At 37.7% G+C, this 14738-nt stretch overlaps 1 pseudogene; it reads left to right on the forward strand.

The window, feature by feature from the left end:
- The first annotated feature begins 10879 nt into the window (after positions 1–10879).
- LOC131502079 (RNA-binding protein EWS-like) lies at positions 10880–12770 on the forward strand (annotated as a pseudogene).
- Positions 12771–14738: the final 1968 nt, after the last annotated feature.

The raw sequence follows: 14738 nt of genomic DNA on the forward strand, positions 1-14738 counted from the left end.
GAAACAAGAAAAATCCCAAATACAAAATCTAACAGCACACCTAAAGGAAATAGAGGCAGAACAGCAAAGGCAGCCTAAACCCAGCAGAAGAAGAGAAATCATAAAGATCAGAGCAGAAATAAACAATATAGAATCTAAAAAAACTGTAGAGCAGATCAACGAAACCAAGAGTTGGTTTTTTGAAAAAATAAACAAAATTGACAAACCTCTAGCAAGGCTTCTCAAAAAGAAAAGGGAGATGACCCAAATAGATAAAATCATGAATGAAAATGGAATTATTACAACCAATCCCTCAGAGATACAAACAATTATCAGGGAATACTATGAAAAATTATATGCCAACAAATTGGACAACCTGGAAGAAATGGACAAATTCCTAAACACCCACACTCTTCCAAAACTCAATCAGGAGGAAATAGAAAGCTTGAACAGACCCATAACCAGCGAAGAAATTGAATCGGTTATCAAAAATCTCCCAACAAATAAGAGTCCAGGACCAGATGGCTTCCCAGGGGAGTTCTACCAGACGTTTAAAGCAGAGATAATACCTATCCTTCTCAAGCTATTCCAAGAAATAGAGAGGGAAGGACAACTTCCAGACTCATTCTATGAAGCCAGTATTACTTTGATTCCTAAACCAGACAGAGACCCAGTAAAAAAAGAGAACTACAGGCCAATATCCCTGATGAATATGGATGCAAAAATTCTCAATAAGATACTAGCAAATCGAATTCAACAGCATATAAAAAGAATTATTCACCATGATCAAGTGGGATTCATTCCTGGGATGCAGGGCTGGTTCAACATTCACAAATCGATCAACGTGATACATCACATTAACAAAAAAAAAGAAAAGAACCATATGATCCTGTCAATCGATGCAGAAAAGGCCTTTGACAAAATCCAGCACCCTTTCTTAATAAAAACCCTTGAGAAAGTCGGGATAGAAGGAACATACTTAAAGATCATAAAAGCCATTTATGAAAAGCCCACAGCTAACATCATCCTCAATGGGGAAAAACTGAGAGCTTTTTCCCTGAGATCAGGAACACGACAGGGATGCCCACTCTCACCGCTGCTGTTTAATATAGTGCTGGAAGTTCTAGCATCAGCAATCAGACAACAAAAGGAAATCAAAGGCATCCAAATTGGCAAAGATGAAGTCAAGCTTTCGCTTTTTGCAGATGACATGATATTATACATGGAAAATCCGATAGACTCCACCAAAAGTCTGCTAGAACTGATACATGAATTCAGCAAAGTTGCCGGATACAAAATCAATGTACAGAAATCAGTTGCATTCTTATACACTAACAATGAAGCAACAGAAAGACAAATAAAGAAACTGATCCCATTCACAATGGCACCAAGAAGCATAAAATACCTAGGAATAAATCTAACCAAAGATGTAAAAGATCTGTATGCTGAAAACTATAGAAAGCTTATGCAGGTAATTGAAGAAGATATAAAGAAATGGAAAGACATTCCCTGCTCATGGATTGGAAGAATAAATATTGTCAAAATGTCAATACTACCCAAAGCTATCTACACATTCAATGCAATCCCAATCAAAATTGCACCAGCATTCTTCTCGAAACTAGAACAAGCAATCCTAAAATTCATATGGAACCACAAAAGGCCCGGAATAGCCAAAGTAATTTTGAAGAAGAAGACCAAAGCAGGAGGCATCACAATCCCAGACTTTAGCCTCTACTACAAAGCTGTCATCATCAAGACAGCATGGTATTGGCATAAAAACAGACACATAGACCAATGGAATCGAATAGAAACCCCAGAACTAGACCCACAAACGTATGGCCAACTCATTTTTGACAAAGCAGGAAAGAACATCCAATGGAAAAAAGACAGTCTCTTTAACAAATGGTGCTGGGAGAACTGGACAGCAACATGCAGAAGGTTGAAACTAGACCACTTTCTCACACCATTCACAAAAATAAACTCAAAATGGATAAAGGACCTGAATGTGAGACAGGAAACCATCAAAACCTTAGAGGAGAAAGCAGGAAAAGACCTCTCTGACCTCAGCCGTAGCAATCTCTTACTCGGCACATCCCCAAAGGCAAGGGAATTAAAAGCAAAAGTGAATTACTGGGACCTTATGAAGATAAAAAGCTTCTGCACAGCAAAGGAAACAACCAACAAAACTAAAAGGCAACCAACGGAATGGGAAAAGATATTTGCAAATGACACATCGGACAAAGGGCTAGTATCCAAAATCTATAAAGAGCTCATCAAACTCCACACCCGAAAAACAAATAACCCAGTGAAGAAATGGGCAGAAAACATGAATAGACACTTCTCTAAAGAAGACATCCGGATGGCCAACAGGCACATGAAAAGATGTTCAACGTCGCTCCTCATCAGGGAAATACAAATCAAAACCACACTCAGATACCACCTCACGCCAGTCAGAGTGGCCAAAATGAAGAAATCAGGAGACTATAGATGCTGGAGAGGATGTGGAGAGACGGGAACCCTCTTGCACTGTTGGTGGGAATGCAAATTGGTGCAGCCGCTCTGGAAAGCAGTGTGGAGGTTCCTCAAAAAATTAAAAATAGACCTACCCTATGACCCAGCAATAGCACTGCTAGGAATTTATCCAAGGGATACAGGAGTACTGATGCATAGGGGCACTTGTACCCCAATGTTTATAGCAGCACTCTCAACAATCGCCAAATTATGGAAAGAGCCTAAATGTCCATCAACTGATGAATGGATAAAGAAATTGTGGTTTATATACACAATGGGAATACTACGTGGCAATGAGAAAAAATGAAATATGGCCTTTTGTAGCAACGTGGATGGAACTGGAGAGTGTGATGCTAAGTGAAATAAGCCATACAGAGAAAGACAGATACCATATGATTTCACTCTTATGTGGATCCTGAGAAACGTAACAGAAACCCATGGGGGAGGGGAAGGGAAAAAAAAAAAAAAGAGGTTAGAGTGGGAGAGAGCCAAAGCATAAGAGACTGTTAAAAACTGAGAACAAACTGAGGGTTGATGGGGGGTGGGAGGGAGGGCAGGGTGGGTGATGGGTATTGAGGAGGGCACCTTTTGGGATGAGCACTGGGTGTTGTATGGAAACCAATTTGACAGTAAATTTCATATATTAAAAAATAAAAAATAAAAAAAAAATAAAAAAAAATAAATAAATTTAATGCAATCCTAATAAAAAAAAAAAATTCCAACAACAATACAATTAATCTGAAATTTAGAAACAAACTGTGGTACGTCCATATAATGGAATGCTTTCCAAATGTTAATGAAAATTAAATGCATTTTGTTAAGTGAAAAACAGACTACTCCTTGGAATATTCCTTTGTAAGACATTCTGAAAAACGTAAAATTATATCAATGGAAAATAGATCAGTGGTTGTCAGAGGTCAGGAGTAGAAGGAGAGGTTGACTTCATAGGTGCAACACAAGAGGATTTTTAGAGTGATGGAAGTGTTCTGTATGGAATTGTGATAGTAGACACCCGGCTTTATGTAATTTCCAACACCCATAGAATTGATATTTCTAATCGAGACAAGATGATGGCATAAACTTGTCTCTCCATTCCTCTTCCCACTGAGTACAGATATAAATCCTGGAAATAAGAGAAAAAAAATTTTAAAAGGTAGAAAGAGGAAGGAAAACTGATTAGGGACCTTAATATTGGAGGAAAATATATCAACAAAATATCTTACTATTTCCCACACAGTGGAAGGCCTAACATTTCTTTACTCCAAATCTAGTAATAGAAAGTGGTTCAGGTAGGTATATCCCTCCCCCATGTTGAAGGAATTATTGCCTAATATACTAGGCAAAAGAAATAAATTGGAAGCCCAGCTAACAATAAGGAAGTATTCTCCCTGCGAGCAATGAAGGAGTATTTTTTCTACCTGCTAGGTCTGACATATTCCTTTCCTTCCCAAAGACACATGAAGACTCTTCCTTCACACAAAGAGCACCCAGAGACTGTGGGTACCATCAGAGGTGATCTCATCACAAGTGCTAAGTCAGGAAGTGCTCTCCTTTTCTATAGGTCCTGAATTCCCCTCCTCCACCTACAGACACAAAACCAGGGGCAAAATCACAGGGTATAATGGCACAAAAATCAATCTCATCCAGGGAAATTCTCTTGTCTACCCCTATCTGACTCCTCTCATGTACCCAGAGATATGAGTGCTAGTGTGTGTGTGGGGGGGGATGTCATCTGCAAGAAATATACCAAAAATAGTGGCTCTAACTCAGAAAAGCTCTCTGTTATCCAAAGGCAGGAGATAGCTGTACAGTAAGTTTCTAGCCTAGAAAGTATGCTTTCTTCCCAAAGGAAGGAGACTCTTTCTCACACTTAGAAGCATAAGTGTGTGGAAACACTTTCTACCTTATAAAACAGCATCATTGGGGACCAGTAGAAGCCCCACAACTATGAGATTAACCAAGCAGACTAGAATATAAATATAAATATAAATATAGATAAGTTTCAGAAAATTAGAATGTCATTGGACCATAGCCCACAAAAGTAGGCCAAGATTTGTATTCTATACTATATTATACTATACTGTACTATACTATACTATACTCGATTGCCTACTAAAATAAAAGATATATATAGGACCCAGAGTGTCCTAATATACTAAACAAATGTCCCAGATGCCAGAAAAAAATTACCCATTATAAAAAGAAGCAGGGGGGGTGCCTGGGTGGCTCAGTCTGTTAAGCGTCCCACTTCAGCTCAGGTCACGATCTTGAGGTCCGTGAGTTCGAGCCCCGCGTCGGGTTCTGGGCTGATGGCTCAGAGACTGGAGCCTGCTTCTGATTCTGTGTCTCCCTCTCTCTCTGCCCCTCCCCCGTTCATGTTCTGTCTCTCTCTGTCTCAAAAATAAATAAACGTTAAAAAAAATTTTAAAAAGAAGCAGAAAAATTACAATTTGAATGGCAAAGATAATCAAGTGACACTAACACTGAAAGGATTAGATGTTGCAATGACTTGACAAGGATTTTAAATCAGGCATCATAAAACACTTCAGCAAGCAATTACAAATTATCTTGAAACAAATTAAAAAATAGAAAACATCAACAAGTAGATAGAAGTTCAAAAATATCCAGTTGTAAATTACAGAACTAAAATATACAGTAACTGAAAATTTTTATAAAGTCATTGCATGTACTCAATAGTGTAGTGGACACAAGAGAGAATAGAATCAATGAACTTGAGGACAGAACAATAGAATGTATAAAATCTGAACTACAGAGAAAATAATAGACTAAAAATATAATAAACAGATCTTCAATAATCAGTGGGAGAATAACAAAATATCCAGCATTCATATAATCAGAGTCTTGAAAGGAAAGGAGAAAGAGGGGGGCTGAAAGAGAATTTGGAGAAACAATTGCTGAAAAATACCCAAATTTAATGAATATACCTACAGATTCAAGCAACTAAGCAAACTCAAAACAGGATAAACTCAAAGATACTAATGCCTAGATGTATCATAATCAAACTTCTGAAAGGGAAAGACAAAAAAAGTAGTGAAAGGAACCAAAAAGAAAGGACAACACCTGTAAAAGAACATTATTGAATGGCAGTAGCTTTCTTATCAGAAGTTATGAAAGTCAAAAGAAGGTAGCACAAATACTGAAAGAAAAGAACTGACAACTGTGAATTCTGTAACCAGGAAAACTTTGCTTCAGAAATGAAGAAGAAATAAAGACATCCTCAGATAAAGGAAAACTAAAAGAATTTGAAATTATTTTAGCAAACCTCTAAAGAAATGTTAAAATAATTTTTTAAACAGACAAACAAAAAATAAATTATAAAAGGAGAAATCTTGAAACCAAAAGAAGTAAAAAAGAACAATGGGAAGAGCAAAACTATGGGGAAGCATAAGAAACTATACTTCCCATTATAATTTTCTAAATCACTTGTTATTAAAACAAAAAAAAACATAACATCATATTAGAATCAAAATAATTATTTTAAAAATGGGTATGGTAAAATGACCTTGAGGGAAGTAAGGTTTCCACATTTTACTCAAAGTGGTGACAACTTGACTCTAGCAAACTGTTCTAAGTCATATATATTTTAATACCCAGAATAATCATTAACAAAACTATAAAAAGTAAAACACTAAAAATATTATAAATAAATGACTGTGGAATCTTAAAAAATGTTGAAGTAACTCATAAGAGAGTAAAAAAAGAAAAAGAGAAAACAAAGAAAAAACTGGGAGACTGAAGCCTAACATAACAATGATAACCTTAAATGTAAAAATCGTCTAAATAAACCTAGTAAAAGAGATTCGTAGTGGATTAAAAGCATGATTCAACGATATTCTGTTCATTCATGATCAGGGATAAATAAATCAAAACTACAATGAAATATCACTTCATACCTGTCAGAATAGCTAAAATCAATAACACTAGAAACAACAGATGTTGGTGAGGATTCAGAGAAAGGGGAACCCTCCTTCACTGTAGGTGGGAACAGAAACTGATACAGCCACTCCAGAAAACAGTATGGAAGTTCCTTAAAAAGTTAAAAATAGAACTACCCTACAATCCAGAAATTGCACTACTAAGTATTTATTTAAAGGATACAAAAATACTAATTCAAAGGGATACATGCACCCCAATGTTTATAGCAGCATTCTCTACAATAGCCACATTACAGAAAAAACCCAAATGTCCATCAACTGATGAATGGGTAAAGAAGATGTGGTATATATATATATATATATATATATATATATATATATATACACATATATACACAATGGAATGTTACTCAGCCATAAAACAGAATGAAAAGAAGAAAACAGAATGAAATCTTGCCATTTGCAATGACATGGATGCAGCTAGAGAGTATTATTCTAAGTGAAATAAATCAATCAGTGAAAGGCAAATACCATATGATTTCACTCACATGTGGAATTTAAGAACCAAAGCAAATAGTCATGGGGGAAAAAAGGAAGCAAACCAAAAAACAGACACTTAACTATAGAGAACAAACTGATGGTTACCAGAGAGGAGGTGGGGAGGAGGGATAGGTTAAATAGGTAAGAGGTATTAAGAAGTGTACTTGTAATAAGCACTGGGTGTTGTATGTAAGTGTTCATTAAACTGTACAACTGAAACTGATATTATACTGGAGTTGACTAACTTGAATTTAAATAAAATGTTTAAAATCTTATTTTAAGTTTTTATTTATTTATTCTGAGAGAGAAAGAGAGCATGAGCAGGGTAGAGACGGGGGGGGGGGGAGAGAATCCCAGTGCAGAGAGAGGGGAGAGAACAGCCAGTGCCAAGCCCAATGCAGGGCTCAAACTCATGAACCATGAGATCACGACTTGAGCAGAAATCATGACTGAGCCATGCAGGCGCCCCTTAAATAAAATCTTTTAAAAAATAAAAGAAGCTCACTCCAAATTCAACAACATAGATATGCCATGAATGTCTAACAACACAATCCATAATGGAAAAATAACTTATGGATTACATCAAAAATTTTAAACTTTTGTTCTGTGAAAGCCCATGGAAAGTCGATAAAAAGATATGCTACAAGGATACATAAAAAATTGCAAACTACATATCCATAAAAGGACTAGTATATTGATTATATAGTCAACACTCAAAATTCAACAGTACAAAACAAAAACAAAAACCTTAAACAATCCAATTAGAAAATAGGAAAAAGACAGAAGCAGTCATATTACTGAAGAGGACATACAAATGGCACATAAGAAGAGGAAAAGATGTTCAACATCATTAGCCAGAAGGGAAATTTAAATTAAAACCACAATGGAATATCACTATACACTTTCTCAGAATAGTTAAAATAAAAAAGTTGTGACATCAAATGCTGATGAGGATGAAGATAAACTAGATGATTCATGCATTTCTGATGGGAATGTAAAATGTTTCAACCAAAATAGTTTAGAACTTTCTTATGAAACAAAACATCACTCTCCCAATGTGCATAGACCTTGCACTTGTACGGTGGGTTTGTGGTATCCCTGCTTGAGCAGATGTTTAGATCCCAAATCATAATTCTCAATGTCTGAGTAGTAGTTTATTGTGATGCTTTAGACCATGAGTTCAGCTAAAAATGAAGCTAGAAGATGAGTTTCCCATACACCTAGATGTCTATCCATGGCAAGAGGATACCCCAAGCCACCTAGTTATTTAAAGTGATGGTGGAGAAAACCAAGGCTTCATGATGAAGAAATGTAATATTAGATCTTCAGTTGGATACTGAAATAGAAAAGGGACATTAATAGAAAAACTAGAGAAACCCTTTAAGTTTCTAATTAAGTTAGCAGTATTGGACCACTGTGAATTCTTTAGTTTTGATTATTTACTGCAGTAATAAAAGGTTTTAACATTAGGAAAAGCTAAGAGAAACACATACATGTGAACATCTTTGTAACTCTTCTATAAATTTAAACTTATTTCAAAACATAATGTTTTTAAAAGTTAACTTGGGGAGCTTGGGAAGATGGCAGAGTAGGAAGACCTTGAGCTTACCCCACTCCACGTTACAACTAGATATCATCCACATCCAAGTCAATAAAGATTTTCAGATCTGGAGAATGATCTGAAGACAGGAAGAACAAACTGCAAAACTAAAAAAAAAGAGAAGCTTCATCTGAAAGGTTGGGAAGGTCAGAAAGGTGGAGGGAAGCTGCCCCCAGGAGGGAGGGGGTTGTGCACGCAAAGAAGGCAGAGAAACAGGCCCTCCCACTAGGGAGCTCACACCTGCAAGACTAATCCCCCATAACATTTGGCTTTAAAAAACAAAAGGGCTGAATTCCTTGAGTCTGTAAAATCAGTGGGACTTGGAGACTGGAGCTTTAAAAGTCAGCTGACTCAACACTGGGCAAGCCTGGAGGGTGAATGATAGCTAGGTCACCACCCTTAAAGAGACAGCAGCCTGCTTGGAGAGGCAACAAAAAACAGCAGTTTGCACAAAGCCAGGGGGAAACAGGAGACAAATTTGTTCATACTGATTTTGGACCATGTTGGGAGACTTTTCCAAAAACAAGGGAGATAAAAGGTGTCATTTTCCTTCCCTGCCTCCAGCATTAATACAGAAACATCTGCAGGAGGTGGTGCTGCACAGACACTTGCTACCTAACCTGCTAGCAGTGTGCCATGCCTACAACTTCTCCTGAGGACTTTTCCACTCCAAGCCTGCTTGCCTTAGCTCTGGGCTCAGAGCAAATTTTGTTAAAGGTACTCATGTACTGTGCCCAGCAACAGGATGCACAGCTGCTGCAATTCAGCACACCCAGCCACCATACATAGCCCAGCTGTACACCCCCAGCCACCTTCATGCACCTGGCCCAGCTATGCCCTGTCATCATTGTGCACCGTGCCCAGCCTCAAACCCCAAGCCACCCAGGCACACAGCCCCCAACCACCACAGCCTTTTGGGTGATCCATCATAGGAATAGTGGCCCAGCACAAATTTTGCTAACATAGTCGCCTGCCTCACAAAATCCCCTGGTGTGCACACAACCTTAGAGTTGGCCTGCCTTGGTCCCACTAACACCACAGGTAACTAACACAGCCCACAAAAAGCACAGAGTCAGTTGTAGACAATTGCACTGAAAGGAAAAGTGACTCAGAAACAACAACAGGACATTAGCAACACACATAGGATATATGCTACTGAAAAGCCAGGTTTTGGTGAATAGGGGACACTGCACTGCAGGGCACTCCAGGATCTTTTCTTCATAAAGTCACTACTTTCAAGAGCAAAAGACATAGATGACTTTCTTAACACAGAGAAACAGACACAGAAAGCCAGACAAAAATAAGAGACAGAGAAATTTACCCCAAATGAAAGAACAGGACAAGGCCATAGCCAGAGATCTAAGTGAAACATATATAAGTAACATGCCCGATGAAGAATTTAAAGCAACAATCATAAGGAAACTCACTAGACTTGAGAAAAAAGTGGAACACATGAAAGAGACCCTTAACACAGAGATAAGGAATAATGTAGCTTAGATAAAAGGCTCAAAAAACAGTGAAAAACACATTTGATGGAATGAACAGCAGGATGGAAGGAGCAGAGAAATGAATTAGTGAACTAGACACAGAGTAATGGAAAGTGATCAAGGTGAACAAAAGAGAGAAAAAAAGAATTATGCAAAATAAGAATGGACTTGGGGAACTCAGTGACTCACTCAGATGTAACAATATATGTATTATAGGAGTCCCAGAAGAAGAAGAGAGAAAAAGGAACTGAAAATTTCATTAAAGAAATAATTATCTGAAAATTTGCCTAACCTGGGGAAGGAAACAGACATCCAGATCCAGGAGGCACAGAGAACTCCCATCAAAATCAACAAAAGCAAATCTACACCAAGACATTTTAATTAAGGTGTCAAAGTATAATGATAAAGAAAAAAAATTAAAGCATAAATACAAAAGAAGACAGTAACTTAGAAGGGAAATCTATAAGGGTAGCAGGAGATTTTTCAACAGAAACTTGCCAAGCCAGAAGGGAATGCCATTATGTATTCAGAGTGCTAAATGGGAAAAAACTACAGCCAAGAATACTCTATCTAGAAAGTCTGTCATTCAGAATAGGAGAGACAAAGAATTTTCCAGAGAAATAAAACCTAAAGGAGTTCTTGACCACTAAACCAGCCCAGCAAAAAATAATAAAGAGGACACTTTGAGTGGAAAGGAGACACCAAAAGTGACAGTATGAAGTTAGATAACACAAAAACAATAAAAATGAATGTTTCTGTAAAATAAGTCAAGGAACTCACAAAATAAAAGAATGGAAAATATGACACCATAGGAAAAGCTAGAAGGAGAAGGAGGATGTAGAGAGAACAAGAAGGAAGAACAGAAAATGACATCCACAGATTATAGTACCTACAACCAAGCTGCAGCCCAGCAGGGCTACGGTGCTTAAACTGCCCAGCTCACCCAATATATATACAGACTGCTGAGACATATGGGCAGTAAATTTATGGAACCTATTGACAGCTCGCTGATGTCATCTATACCCAGGGTCAGACTACTGTGACATATGCCAGACCACATATGCAACTTCTTATGGACAGTGTCCCACTGGTTATATTACTCCAACTGCCCCCCCAGGCATAGTCAGCCTGTCCAGGGTTATGGCACTGGTGTTTATGATAACACCTCTGTTATGGTCACTACCACCCAGACCTTCTATGCAGCTCAGTCTGCATATGGCACTCAGCCTGCTTACCCAGCCTATGAGCAGCAGCCAGAAACCACACTTGCAGGATTGTAGCAAACCTGCTAAAACTAGTCAACCTCAATATAGCACAACCATCCCAGCCTAGGATATGAACAGAGAAGCTACAGTTATCCCCAGGTACCTGGGAGCTACCCAGGCAGCCAGTCATGGCACCACCATCTTATCCTCCTACCAGATATTCCTCTACACAGCCAACTAGTTATGAGAATAGCAGTTACTCTCAGCAGAACGCCTATGGGCTGCAAGCAGATATGGACAGCAGGGTAGCTATGGTCAACAAAGCAGCTATGGGCATCAGTCAGCCACTAGTTAACTACTGCTAAACTGGACCCTACAGTCAGTCTTAAAGTCAATATAGCCAACAGACCATCAGCTAAGGGCAGCAGAGTTCATTTCAATAGGACCACCCCAATAGCATGGGTGTTTATAGGCAGGAGCCTGGAGAGTTTTCTGGACCAAGAGAGAACCAGACCATGAGTGGCCCTGATAGCTAGGGCAGGGTAAGAGAGTGATTTGATTATGGAGGCATGAGCAGAGGCAGACAGAGAAGAGAACATGGTGGAATGAATGTGCTGGACAGCAAGATGTCTTCAAAAAGCCTATGGACCCATGGAGGAAGGACAAGACCTTGATCTAGGCCCACTAGTAGATACAGATGTAGACTCTGATAATAGTGCAATTTTTGTGCAAGTTTTAAATGACAATGTGACTCTAGATGATCTGGCAAACTTATTTAAGTAGGTGTGGAGTTGTTAAGATGAATAAGGAAACCAGACAACCCATGATCCATATCTACTTGGACAAGGAAACAGGAAAGCCCAAAGCAATGCTACAGTATCCTACAAAGACCCACCAACTAGTGAGGAAACATAAGGTTTCTCTTGCTCAGCAGAAACCTCCCATGAACAGCATGCAGGGTGGCATGACTCTCTTGAGGGTAGAGGGACGCTGCTGCCACTCTGGGGAGGTCTGCAGGGCCCAGAAGGTCCTGAGGGCCCCATGGATAGCATGGGAGGCTGTGGAAGAAACAGAGGTGGCTTTCCCCCAAGAAGGCCCCAGGATTCTCAGACCCATCCAGAGGAGGAAACATCCAGCACCATGCTGGAGACTGGCAGTTTTCCAATCTGGGTGTAAAAACCAGAACATTACCTGGAGAACAGGATTCAACCAATGTAAGGTCCTAAAGACTGAAGGCTTCCTTCTACCATCCTTTCCACTTCCAGGTAGCAACCATGGCACAGGCAGCCCTGGTTGCATGACTGGGAGGAATATGTGGCTTCATTGACCATGGTGGTCCAGGTGGAATGTTCAGAGGTGGCCAAGATGGCCAGGACATGGACTGAAGTGGGTTTGGTGCAGGAACATGAGGTGGCCCTGGTGGACCCATGGACCTTTGCTAGAACAGATGGGAAGAAGAGGTGGGCATGGAGGACCTGGAAAAATGGAAAAAGGCAAGCAATATCAGAAACACAGAAACAGACCCTACAGAGACCCTGCAGAGCTGCATTGACTGTAAGATTTATTTTTTTAAACAGAAAATGTTTTAAATTTATGATGGCCACAACATTATGATTATTCCTTGTCTATACTTTAGTATTTTTCACCATTTGTGAAGAAACATTAAAGTAAGTTAAATAATAGTATGCCAAGTTTTCCCCCCTTCTTTTAAAGATAGTTGTTTAAGACTAAACAATGGGAACCCCTTGTGAGCATGCTCAGTATCATTGTGGAGAACCAAGAGGGCATCTAACTGTAACAATGTTAATGGTTGTCATGGTTTTTTTTTTACATAAAATTCCAAACGTTCATTAAAAAAAATATAACATACACCTAAAACATGCAGAGAAGAAGAATAAATAATAGGTTCAAACTTAAATGACCATTAACTTAATGTAGACTGCTATGTACAGAAGAAGCTATATACAAATCTAATGGTGCCCAGAAACCAAAGCCACTAATAAATATGCAAAGAATAAACAGAAAGAAATCCAAATATATCACTAAAGAAAACCAGGAAACAAAAACAAAGAATCCAAGAAAATCTTCAGCAACAATTACAACACAAACAACAAAATGAAAATAAGCACATATCTATCAATACTTTAAATGTAAATGAACTAAAAGCTCCAATCAAAAGACATAGGGTGATAGATTACATGCAAAAACAAGAGCCATCTATATAGTACCTATAAGATACTCATTTTAGACCTAAAGACACTTGCAAATTGCAAGCGAGGGGATGGACAAATATCTATCATGCAAATAGATGTCAAAAGAAAGCCAGAGTAGCAATATTTATATCAGACAAAAAGATAATTTAAAACAAACAGTGTAACAAAAGACAAAGAAAAATATTATATGATAATAAGGGGGATAATCCAACAAGAAATATAACAATTATAAACATTTTTGCCCCAATATAGGAGAATCCAAATACATAAAACATCTCATAATAAACATAATGGAACTGACTGATAATAATACAATAATGGGCTGCTCATCTAAACAAAATTAATAAGAAAACAATGGCTTTGAATTAAATAATGGAACAGATGGACATAAAAGATATATTACAAACATCACATTCTAAAACAGCAAAATTCACATACTTTGCAAACTTTTCAATTCTCCATAATTGATCACATATTAATCCATAAAGCAAGTTTTAATGAATTCAAGAAAATCAAAGTCATACCATGCATCTTTTCTGACCAAAGTGCTATGAAACTAGAAGTCAATCACAAGAAAAGATCTGGAAAGACCACAAATACGTGGAGGCTAAATAACATGCTGTTAAACATTGAAATAACATACTACTAAACAAATGAAAACGAAAATATGAAAATACCATGGTCGAAGACCTTTGGGATGCATCAAAAGTGGTTCTAAGAGGGGAGTGTATAGCAATAAAGGCCTACATCAAGAAGCAAGAAAAATACCAAATAAATAACCTAACCTTACACCTAAAGAAGGTCGTAAAAAAACAACAAACAAAATGTAAAACAAGCAGAAGGAAATAGTAAATATTAGAGCAGAAATAAATGATACAGAAAATAAATACAATAGAACACATCAATGAAACCAGGAGTGAGTTCTTTGAAAATAAAATTGATAAACCTCTAGCTAGACATATCAAGTAAAGAAGAGAGAGGAATCAAATAAATAAAATCACAATGACAAAAGAGAAATAACAACTAAACCTACAGAAATACAAACAATTGTAAGTGAATATTATGAAAAACAATATGCCAACAAATTGTACAAACAGAAGAAATGTACCAATTCCTAGAAACATATCAACTACCAAAACTGAAACAGGAATAAATAGAAAATTTCAACAAACAATAACCAGGAAATAAATTGAATCAATAATCAAAAAAAGTCCCAAAAGATAAAAGTCCAGGAACAGATGGCTTCACAGGGAAATTCAACCAAACATTTAGATAAGAGTTAATAGTTATTCTTCTCAAACTATTCC

Source organism: Neofelis nebulosa, chromosome X (genome assembly GCF_028018385.1).
Source record: "Neofelis nebulosa isolate mNeoNeb1 chromosome X, mNeoNeb1.pri, whole genome shotgun sequence".
Taxonomy (NCBI): Eukaryota; Metazoa; Chordata; class Mammalia; order Carnivora; family Felidae; genus Neofelis; species Neofelis nebulosa.